Below are 11,826 nucleotides of genomic sequence, written 5' to 3'. Positions count from 1 at the left end.
TTGTATACCAAACAAGAAACATCGAACTGGTATAGTAATTTGGAAGGAAAAATTATTATCTTGTTTACTTATTGGGAATGTTTGGCCTGGAAGGTAACAAATAGACATAATGCATGTATGGGGGAGGATCCATGGGTAGGAATGATATGGGACATATTCTTCCTAAGAATATAGTTCACCTTAATCATAGAGTCTACTTCAACCTCTTACAAATTGTCTTCATGCAAATGCTTCCTTTTGGAGACAAGGTTTAGTTACTCCAAAACATCTAGGCTTTATAGAGGATGAAAAGTGAAGATGGACTTACTATGCTGAAAAAACAAAATTTGGTCATGCTTTCCTAATAGATAATGAAGATTCCCTAGTATGGATCCACACACCCACTAGATTATATACACAAAAAATGGGATGCAATTGCTTGAAAATTGAAAATCTCATGATGAAGTGATGTGGTGGTGACCAAAATTCTGGAAGTTCTAATGCCCCTCAAAATGAAATTTATGCATGTGGCTTCTACTACAAATCAAATCCTTGACTTGGGACATACTGTAGAGGAGAAGTAGGTTTGGTCTAGGTAGATATAGTATAGTCTTTGCAATTGTAATGAGGTGATAAATTTCCACTTGATATTGGAATGCATTTACATGAAACAAGTATGGAATGGATGATCCAGGTGGATATTGGTGGCCACCTGCCAAGTCCACCTGGACCCCCACCATTGTTTCTCTCAGCATTTTCAGTTTCCTTAATTGTAGCACAACTTACTATTTTTAGCAGTTTTTCGGGTCCTGAACTTCCGGAGCCATTTTGAGGCCCTAAACGACGTTTTTTGGGAAATCTGGGGCAACATGGGTCCATGGACCGATGTTGCCTCCCAAAGTGGCAGTGCTCGGATAGATCTTTCTAACGAGCTATTGTACGCGTCAAACAGAGATCGTGTGCCAAAGTTACGACCTTAGGAAGTTGGTGTACCAATTTACCCAAACAGGGCCCACAGTTTGGCGTTTCATCTTCTAGGGTTAGGTTTTGGAATGTTAAGGGCTTTCCATTGTTTCTCAACAATAAATAGGCCTTCGAGCCTCATTGTAACATAGTTTAGAGGCATGTAGCCACCACATCTCTTCTCAGAGATAAGCTACCATCGCCCTAGCTGGTTTATTTCCATTTCTGGTTGTAAGCATATTTCAGTATTTTCCATTAATGAAATGAAGTATTATTTCTGCTGCATCTTTGTGTATATGGTTATCTCTGTAATTTGTTGCGTTCTTGTTTAAATCTAGATCAATGGAACTAAAGGTATAATTGGGTTACAAAATGTGTGGATTGGCACCTTTATCGAGGATTTTCTTAGGAATTGGTGCTCAAAACTAACACTTAAAACCTATTAAGCACTTCCTTTGATCATTTGTTAGGGCATATGGCTTGCTAGGAATGCTAGTGTCTCTTCGAATATAGGTTCACCAATCCCCTCATGCGCAAAATCCATGGTTTAATCATTCTTCAAATATTCCCACAAGAAAAAGAGGCAGTGCCGATGTAATCTATGGAAATGGATGAGATAAACAAAGAACAAGTCTTTCTCGAATGAAAACTATGAAACCATCTCCATGTGGAGACAAGGATGTGGTGATGAATGATTCTTTAGAAGCTCCAATGCCCCTCAAAAGCAAAAAAATATCATGTGATTTCTATTACAAAACAAAGTCTTGACTTTGGACATATTCCAAAGGAGAAGTAGGTTCGATGTAAGTATATGTAGTCTTTGCAAGTGTGAGGGGACAAACTTCCACTTGGTTGTGGAATGTACTTACATCAAATAAGTATGGAATGAAATTAGAGGTTTAATGGGCTTGTAGAATGTCTAAATTGGTACCTTTGTGGAAGATTGTCTTATGAATTGGTAATCAAACCCAATACCTAAATCCTACAAATCACTTTCTTTGATCATCTATTGGGGTATGTGGCTCACTAGGAATGCCAATATCTTCACAAATCCCCTCTTGTGTTCAACCTAGGGTCTGAACATTCTTCAAAATCCCCCACAATAAAAAAGATAGTTTCAATGTGATGTGTGGTAGTGGACACAAATAAAGATCTATATTGTGTGTACTTTGATAGTGTAGCATAGTGTGAGCCACACCTTTATGAGTAGGAGGTATTCTTCAACTTTAAAAGTTGCACTCTCTAATTGAAAGCTAAACTAGACATTTGTACCAACAATTTGGCAAAGTTAAGTGCCCTTAGTCTACTATTACCATCAGATATAGAAAACAGAATTACACACCTTTAGTTCTTTAGTGACTCAACGATAGTTATTAAGTCGCTCAAAGTTGATCATCAATGCTCAAATTTAACTATGATGCCTCTGCAAAAAGAAACAAGGAAATTGATGGGTCCCAAAATTGGATATTTTTTAAGGCACATTTGGTCTTTCCTAGACACCTAAAACATTTTCTTAACCCCTTTTATTTGCACATTATAGAGTTAATTCATAGTATTAATGGGTCCCTAGGAATTCGATTTCCCCTTGCTTATTATGTGCCTAATATTATTTATTTTTGTAGAATATTGTGAGAATATTGGGCAGATTCTAAAGATTTGGAAAATGAGATAATCTAGGGACTTGCTCCCTGCTACATGATGGATAATAAATGAATGGGATATTATGAAATTATTGAACAAATTTTAGAGCTCCACTGATTGAGAAAATCTAGGGATGTGTTCCCTGCTACAAGAGAAGCCAAATTTTAGTATTTAATAAAGATTCCTCCTGTTGGGGACTAGATCCATTTTTCTAGGAGTTTTGGAGGGAAGCAGTCCCCCTCTTCAAGGAGGTTTCCCCTAAAGTCTTTTTGTATAAATAAAATGGCCTAATAGCCCAATAGCAAGATCAAATTAGTGAAGAGTAGACTTTGAGGAGTAGTAGGCTTCTTTTCTTAGTATTTTATTATGTATGAACTCTTTTCACAGTGAATGAAAGCCAGCTTATTTCCAGTATGATCTATATTTAGAGGGTTGAGTACCATTATGTTAGGATCCAAACCAGAGGCTCTAGTCTCTCTCCTTTGCATATTTTATTCATGCATCTTCTTTCATGTATCTAGCTAGCAATATTTACTTTCCTTTCTAGCAAAATTTGTTTATGAGAAAGTTGCTTGTGTAGGTCTATCAATCACCTCCCTTGTGGAAAGCATGATTGTAGATATTGTATTGGCAAGCCAAAAATATAGTTAATTTCCTATTGCAATAGTTAGACCTTGAATTAGTTTATTTTTTCATCTCTATATTCTGCAATTAAATCATTCATTTGCCAATCTTTTCAAGCATCAAAAGCACAATCTATCCTATGTGTAGGTGAGGCTATGGGTTTGCAGGGTTGAGCATTGTCATTTACACTTGTCATTCCATCACCAATACTTTTCTTCCTTCCCCAACAACCTTTTCAAGCAGACTGTATAGAAATCACTATTCAGATTTGTTAGAGGTCATTGTGCACATATTTCCTTGTGCAATATGGGCTCTTGAGGAGAACTAGGCTTGGAAAGGGCTTCATACACCCTTCACCATTTATTACCTTCAAAACACCTTCTAATCCGACAGATTGCTCTCGGATTTGATCTTGTACCAAAAGAGGACATCCTGTAGAACTATGGAAAAAGCCTCCAAATGCATTTTGATTTGCCCCACAACACTCCTAACCACTCATAGGCACTCCATAATGATCATAAGACCATAAATATGAATAAAATGGATTCATATATCTAGTAGGAACTTTGTTTTAGATAATAAATTAAATATAGTCATTCCCAACAATCTTGTAACAAAATAGTAATAAAATTTTGCTAAATTTTAGCACATGTTAACAAAATTATTTTTGAGTGATTCCACTTGGATTGGATTCCTAAGACATCCTAATTAATATTAAAATTTACCCCATCACGTTTGCACTTGATCAAGTTATGCATTTGGTAAGTTAACTAGCTCACTAATTTTTAGCACATGTTAACAAGGACATTTTTTAGTGATTCCACTTGGATTGAATTCCTAGGACATCCTACTTAATATCAAATTTTACCCCATCTCATTTGCATTTGATTTTCTTGGTCATTTGGTGACATAACTCAAAAGACAGACTCGCTGGCAAACATCGATAGCAACAAAGACTCTCTTGTAACAATTTGAGACACTCTGAATTCATGATAAAAGTAGATTGATAGCCTATGAATGCTCCAAGACCACTTTGGTTGAGTTGAAGCTTGGTTAGAACAATATTTAGCTTTTACATTTCTTTCTTCTTGAATGTTGATTTTTGCAATCAGTCTAGATTTCCTTTCTACAATTTACTTACAACTTAAGATTAACAACGTACCTAGATCTTGATAACCTTAAGAATTACAACATTATTGTTGCAATACGAAACTCATCAACAACCAACTAAAATTTACTTACACAAAAAACAAACCACTATTTTTGATGCTTTAACAAAAGAGATACTCACATGGAAACTGGAACTTGTTTTATTCTTGAAAAGATAACATGTATGTGATCACAACATTACCATCTTCCATTCCACAAATTTCGAAGTTATGTATTTTGGATAATACAAAAAAATATGTATTTTTCAATAATACAAAAAAATGATATATGATTTTTTCAATTGAAAAAAAATATTCCACAAATTTCGAAGTTATGTATTTTTAGATAATACAAAAAAATATGTATTTTTCAATAATACAAAAATGGTATATGATTTCTTCAATTGAAATTTCCAAGTTATGTATTTTTCGATAATACAAAAAAATATATGATTTCTTCAATTGAAAATAAAATATGTACTTTTATTTATAATAATAATATGACGTATATATTTTTGGATAAAAAAAAGGTATGTATTGTTCTTTACAGGGAAAGAGTGAAAGCGACTAAGCAACTGCTTAGCAATAACAAAATCCAAGCTGAACTTCGCTGACCCACATTTTGAACTTTACTAAAATTCAGTAATTTTAGAAAGCAGCATAGGCTAAGTTTGATTATTGCTATGCACACAAAAATGAAACTCAACACCAAGATCACACTCTCCTTATTCTCCATATGCTGAAAGCGCAAATGGTTATTTTGAACTTCTGACCTAAGGAATTCATTTTCTGTGGCTAATTCATTCAGTTTATTTGAAATTGCAGATCTCCAAAACCTGTATTCCTCCATTTCCTTTTCCATCAGAATCTTGTGCCATTGCAAATCATTTAAGTCTTTCCTAACTTGCCTTATATAATGTGTGTTTTCAACTAGTCCCTTGTCAATATCAGACAAGTGATAACCATATTGAACATTCAATTCTTCCCAATATCTTTCTAAAACAGAAAAATCCAATTCCAAAGATTTCACTTTTTGCATTAAAATCTTCATAACTGTGTCTCCTGCCACCCTTCCACCCTGCTGCCTGATAATTTCTACAGTGGAAACAAGCTCATTGCTATTGGAGCGTACTGATTCTTTTAACTTTGGCATATCAGTTTGTGATCTAGTATCTGCTTGTTTTTCTGATAAACCAACATCCATCACAGAATCTGGCCTGACACTAAACAAATCAGGATTTCTCAACCCATGTTGCCCAGGTGCAATCAAGTCTTCAAGCAAATATGCAATAACATCAACTCCATAAACTTCCACCATACTTAGAGTGCAATAAAATTCAGAACCATAATGGCTAAGGGATCGCACTTTCAAATACCGTGCCCATTTAGGCTCCTTTAGAGTGAACCTTTGAACATGCTTAACATTTTCTGCAACATACTTCCCAAGGAGAATCCAATCATCAGTAGGGTAAACTAAACTACCCAGAAGCTCTAGGTCCTTCAAGTTGGATGAATAATGTTCAAAATTTGCAATTGCTACAGTATCAATCAATGTTTCATCAGAAAGCTCTATAACAACAAACTTATCCTCTGCACTGCAGGGATTCCGAAGGTACTTATCTTTGTCCTTCTGCAGAATATTTTGAACACCTTTGGACTCTTTGTTGTGAGCTACAATTTTGGCTCCCTTGGAGGCAGCAGCATAATTGTATTCACTTCCTTCAGGTTCAAGCCTGTGAGCAATAATTCCATGTTGATCACTCGTACTTCGATCCCTTTCATTTCCAGTTTTCTTCTTGAATTCATCAAACCCTACCAGATTAGGGTTTTTAGCTTCGGATGAGATGGATTTTGCCATAGCTTCGGGTGCAGGAACAGGAACACCATTAAAAGACGGTTTACTCGGCTCGTCAGTAAATAATGCAGGAATTACGTTTGAATTTTGTTCAGCAACCATGGCTTTAGTACCAATTTCTGACCAATCTATTCCAGGCTCTGTATTTACCCATCCCATGGCTACTGTACTGTCATCTGAATATCGTGTATGTTCCAATTTGTTCCCTAAGAATTGAATTTCAAACTCTTTATAACGATTGAATGTTAGGTTCAGATTATACACTGACTGCCGGGTTTTATCAGTTGCAGAATTAATGAAAAAGAAAAGGCCCCCTGCAACAAAAACCATGAAACAGAGCACCACATAAAATCGGCTTCCTTCCAAAGGTTGTTTTTTTCTCATTCGAGCTTTGCGTAATCTCTGCATCGTTTCTTCTGGGACATTCCCCATGCTCAAGCGTTTATAAACGCAAAACGGATATAATTAGCCGTACCAAAGGGAATATGCATAAAATATTCAAACCCCTTTTATATATAAAAGAGCACACGTGCCCTGCTTCTGCCGACATATAATGTTATATAAAGACACGGCAAATATATATATATAAATATAAAATATTCATACACCTTTTATATATATAAAAAGAGCACACCTGCCATGCTTTTGCTCTATTTATTTATTTTTGTCGATAACTAGAACTTTTTATGAATTTAATCACTTAAAAAGTATGTGATATAATTGTAGTAATTTTATCTTTTCACTATGTTTTCTATTAATTTAATAAGTAAAATAGTATTTCAGCTGGAGAAATGGATATTTTAGGAATTTTTTTTATTTTAAATAAAATTTAGTAGAGATTTTTAAAAACTGGAGTTTAAATAAAATAAAATTTAGTAGAGATTTTTAAAAACTGGAGTTTAAATAATTTTTTTTTTAAAATAAAATTTGGTAGAGATTTTAAATAACTGGAGTTTAAATAAAATAAAATTTAGCAGAGATTTTAAAAAACTGGAGTTTAAATAAAATAAAATTTAGTAGAGATTTTTAAAAACTGAAGTTTAAGTTGTTTAATTTATAGACATGGTTTGCTATCTAATAGATAGAAAATAATATTTTGAGAAATTTTCCTTTTTAACTAAAATTCGGTAGACTTTTAAAAACTTGAGTTTAAGTTGTTTAATGTATAGAATTTAGGTTGTTAATCTATTTATGCATTCTAAAATATATTTAAACAATAAAAAATCACAATTTTGAATTTATATAAAAAAACATTTTTATTAAACTACAGTGTATAAGTTAGACTACACCTTTGTACAAATTTTTCTATTTGTTTTTCATCATGAAGCTTTAGTGGTAGATTTATAGGTAGGTTTATTATTTGTTTAGATCAAAGATCAAATTTGATGGTAACTTAAATATTTTAGTGGTAGATTTATAGGCAGGCTTATTATTTGTTTAAATGAAGAATCAAATTTGAAAGGAATTCAAAGATTAAATTCAATTTGAAGAGTTAATTTAATTTTAACTTTTTAACATTGACAAGTTAAAATAAGTTATTTTTTTTTATAAGAAAAAAAAATCATATATACTTCATACATCACAATTTCTATTATGTCAAAATTGTGTAGACCTTAAACAAAGAATCTTATATACATGCCTAAATGCCCAAACTATAGGTACCCTTGAATGGGTACACTTACTTACATGGTAACTGGCTCAATCGTTTCAGAAATTGCAATGAGATTTTAAAGAAATCATATGTGTAGGAATGTTTCTATTTCTTTTTTGTCTGGATGCTTTAGTGATAGATTTATAGGTAGGTGTATTACTTGTTTAAACTTTAGATATAACAATAGTATTTTATAGCATCACTAATAATCATTGATTTAAGGCTTTTGTGATCCATGAATGCTTTAGTGATAGATTTATAGGTAGGTGTATTACTTGTTTAAACTTTAGATATAACAATAATATTTTATAGCATCACTAATAATCATTGATTTAAGGCTTTTGTGATCCATGATAATTTAGCGAATGTTTTTAGGATTAATCGCACTCTCATTTGTTGGTTGACGTTTTGAACCATCTAATGTGGTTCATCGTGAGGACAAAGTTGAAAAAAAACGATCTATCAATTCTCATTTGTTGGTTGACGTTTCGAACCATCTAATGTGCTTCATTCTCATGACAAAGTTGAAAAAAATTGATCTATCAATAAAATAAATAGCATAGATGCATCATGTTCTAGCAAATGAACATTAAAAAATATAAAATATTTTAAGTGAAAAATGAACATTAAAAATATAAAATATTTTAAAGTTATTTAATTTTAGCTTTTAAACATTGACAAATTTAAATAATTTATTTTTTCATATGAAAATAAAAATAAAAATTAAATTTCATATATACTTCACACATCACAATTTCTATTGTTTCAATTTGTGTAGCCCTTAAACAAAGAATCTTATATACATAGAAAAACGCCAAAACTATGAGTATGCTTGAATAAGTATACTTTCTTACATGGTAATTGGCTCAATCATTCAAAAATTGCAATGAGATTTTAAAAGAAATCACATATTTGTAGAAATATTTCTATTTCATTTTTGTCTAGATGTTTTAGTGATAGATATATAGGTAGGCTTATTACTTGTTTAAACTTTAGATATGACAATAATATGGCATAACATCATTAATAATCATTGATTGCAGGCTCTTTTGATCCATATTGATATAGCGAATGTATTTCGAGTTAATCATGTTGTTATTTATTGGTCGAACCATCTAATGTAGTTCATCTTCAAGACAAAATTGAAAAAATAGATCTATCAACAATAATAAATAGTGCATTTCGGGCTAATCATGTTGTCATTTATTGGTCCGAACCATCTAATGTGGTTCATCCTCAAGACAAAGTTGAAAAAATCGATCTATTAATAACAATAAATAGGAGAGGTGTATCATGTTCCAGCAAATCAACATTAAAAAAAATATAAATATTTTAATTAAAAAATGAACATTAAAAATATATAATATTTTAATTGAAAAATGAACATTAAAAGAGGCCAAATGGTCTATATATTAAAAAATATTAAAGAACAACATTTAATTTTGAAAGGTAACGATTATTATTACAAAAAAACTACAGAATAGGGAAAGAAAAAAGAAAAAAATTATTATGTTATTAAAAATAAATTTTTTTTTTTTATTTTTAATTTTTAATTGATTATGATGGTAGGAAATGTTAATAGTTGCTAAAAATAACACAATATTAATGTAAAGAATTAATGGATTATTAAACCAAAAGGGTAAAAAAAAATAATCAATAGCGGGACAAGAAACAATCATGAAGAGATAGCGGGAATTCAACTTCTACTTAACTTCCAACCATCGTCACTTTTGAAATTATTTGAATGCTTCTCAATTTCAATGGCTTCCCTTAACTTCCTATGGTGGAAGTGATCAATCCTCGCGATGACTTGGGAATCCTCAATGCAAACATGATGCTTAGTTTTCTCCACTTGTTCAACTATAACTGAGGAGTGGGAATGATTGTGCTTAATGTTTGTGGCACGCTCCTGAATTCTTTGGTTGATGGAGCGAACGGTTTCACTTATGTAGGGAATCCCACAGGAACAAGGGATAGAGTAAAAACCTTTCATGTCTTTAGGGTTTGTCGGGTCCTTAACATATCTAAGGGTGTTTCTAATGGTGTTAAGGGGCTTGAAGGTGGTGGAAACATTATTCTTCTTAAGAATATGAGAAATCTTATCCGTGGTCCCATGGATGAACGAAAGATGAACCATCGAAACTTGTTCACTAAGAGCTTTCTTATTCTTAGGACCTTTACTGGCTCTAAAAAAAACTTTGGGACCTTGATGTCTGTTATATCCATTATTTTCAAAACTTTCAAAAGATAGGATTTTTCATCTTCCAAGTGATTGTCATAAGAAATCCTTAGAGCTTTGGTGACTAGCGTGTTGAGAACCCCGAATTTCTGAGCTGAAAAATGGTGGGAATCAGTATGAAGATATGGTTTTGTGTGAGTTTTTTTTTTTTTTTTATGAAAATCCTTGTGTGATAATGAACCATCTTTCATTCTAGAGAGGAGAACATTAAGGAAAGGAAGGATTCCATTAACCTTAACCTCCATTGTGAATTTGATGGAATCAGATTAGGAATTAAGGTGAAGGAGGAACAAATTCAATTTCTTTCCACCATTTGAGACCAAAGATTTGGCCTCTGCTCAATTCTTCCCTAAGCTTTGAAAAAGGCTTTCGGACGATATTTGTGTATTTTGGCCCCATGTTAGGGAAAAGTTGGATTTGTTCCTCCTCCACCTTATTTCCCAATCTGACTCCATCAAATTCAAAATGGAGGTTGAGGTTGACAGGAGCCTTCTTTTCCTTGACGTTCTCCTTTCTTGAATGGAAGATGGTTCATTATCACACCAAGATTTTTGAAAATAATAATAATAATAATAATATGTGTGTGTGTGTGTGTTCCCACCATTTTTTGGCTCATAAATTTAGGGTTCCTAACATGCTAACCACCAGAGCCCTAAGGATTTCTAATGATAATCACCTGGAAGATGAAAAATACCATCTTTTAATTTTTTTTGAAAATAATGGATATAGCAGACATCAATGTCTAAGAGCTTTTTGAAGGGTCAATAAAGGTCCTAGGAATACGAAAACTCTTAGTGAACAAGTTCCCATGGTTCATCTTTTGTTCATCCAGGGGACCATGGATAAGATCGCTCATATTCTTAAGAAGAATAATGTCTCCACTACCTTCAAGCCCCCTAACACCATTAGAATCTTCCTTAGATCCGTTAAGGACCCACTAAACTATAAAGACATGAAAGTGTTTACTTTATCTTGTTCTCCTATGGGATTCCCTACATAGTTGAAATTGGTCACTACATCAACCAAAGAATTTAGGAGCATGTCATAGACATTAGGTACAATCGTTCCTACTCCTCAGCTATAGTTGAACATGCAGATACAACTATCATCATGTTTTCATTGAGGATTCCCGGTCCATCGTGAAGATTAATCACTTCCACTATAGGAAGTTAAGGGAGGCTATTGAAATTGAGAAGCTTTCGAAGAATCTCAACAAAGATGATAGTTGGAAGTTAAGTAAGAGTTGGATTCTCACTCTCTCTTCATGGTTGTCTTTTGTCCCCTCCTATTCATTTTCTTCTTCTTCTTCTCTCTTTTTTTCTTCCTTTTGATTTATTAGTATTTTTCTTCCTTCGTTTGTTTTCGTTCTTCTCCCCCACATATATATTGTATTTTTAACGTATTGACCTTCTACTCTGACATGTCCTAACGTTCAATTTTCAATTAAAATATTTTATATTTTTAATGTTCATTTTCAATAAAAATATTTTATATAGGATGCATCTTTGCTACTTATTCTTATTGATAGATCGTTTTTTTTCAACATTGTCCCCAGGATAAACCACATTAGATGGTTCAAAACATCAACCAACAAATGACAATGTGATTAATTCAAAAGATATTTGTTAAATCATTCATAATTTTATGTTGTTTTTAATAAAACTCAAATGTAGAGTCTTTTATTCATTTCTAGCTAATATTTTTATTTTTATTTTACTTGGAATGA

General features: G+C 32.6%; 1 pseudogene; it reads right to left on the bottom strand.

Moving 5' to 3' along the window:
• Positions 1–4,899: 4,899 nt before the first annotated feature.
• LOC149195995 (SUN domain-containing protein 3 pseudogene) lies at positions 4,900–6,508 on the bottom strand (annotated as a pseudogene).
• Between the last annotated feature and the right edge of the window lie 5,318 nt (positions 6,509–11,826).

Source organism: Pinus tabuliformis, chromosome 2_2 (genome assembly GCF_031772625.1).
Source record: "Pinus tabuliformis cultivar Carrire ecotype Pingquan chromosome 2_2, CPIR1, whole genome shotgun sequence".
Taxonomy (NCBI): Eukaryota; Viridiplantae; Streptophyta; class Pinopsida; order Pinales; family Pinaceae; genus Pinus; species Pinus tabuliformis.
The sequence above is the reverse complement of the archived record's forward strand: the minus strand, read 5'-3'. Positions and strand labels throughout refer to the sequence as shown.